We start from the raw sequence: 598 nt of genomic DNA on the forward strand, positions 1-598 counted from the left end.
TGCAAATAAAATCGTAAGCTCGCGATACCAAAAATAATTATTAGCTAAGAAGTAATATACAATTCTTTTAAACTTAACTGTTATGTTATGCACAATAGCAACGGTGACAAATGCACTTTGAACCTTTAGGAGAACAATCATCATAGGGACACTCATAGTTATGATTGCAAGAAATACCTATGATGTAGAACAAAAATTAATGAATTTTACTAAAAGGGGGTTAAAGATTGTGTATAAGTTAAAGAAGAGAATTTAAAAACGGTGAGAAAAATGTCTTACCACCATGAGTTACAACAAGAAAATGAGAAATTAATAAGATCATAGCATAGACAAATTTGAGCATTTTAACCATACTTTTTTGTCCTTCTTATGTAACAAATAGAAGATACTGAGTTTGCTTTTTTTTGAGGGAACTGAGTTTGCTTTATAATCTAAAAAAATTTAATTTCCTTTTGATTCAATTAAATAGTCCTTAAAACTTATACACAATAACAATATGTCCTTTCTAAATTCAAAATCATTATTAAACGCTGCCTCTTAAATACATCAATGGTTTTTTTTTTTTGGCAAATCTTAAACACACCAAAAGTTGTTTTTA

General features: G+C 27.8%; 1 long non-coding RNA gene across 1 annotated transcript; it reads right to left on the bottom strand.

Annotated features, from left to right (window-relative positions):
• LOC146949115 (uncharacterized) lies at positions 1 to 598 on the bottom strand. The gene is made up of 2 exons (XR_015025379.1): positions 280 to 598; positions 1 to 177 (listed from the first exon to the last, which is right to left on the bottom strand). It is a non-coding gene; the product is annotated as an uncharacterized LOC146949115 (long non-coding RNA).

The sequence above is a fragment of the Medicago sativa genome, chromosome 2 (assembly GCF_051527215.1).
Source record: "Medicago sativa cultivar Bolivia chromosome 2, Bolivia_mono, whole genome shotgun sequence".
NCBI classification, from domain to species: Eukaryota; Viridiplantae; Streptophyta; class Magnoliopsida; order Fabales; family Fabaceae; genus Medicago; species Medicago sativa.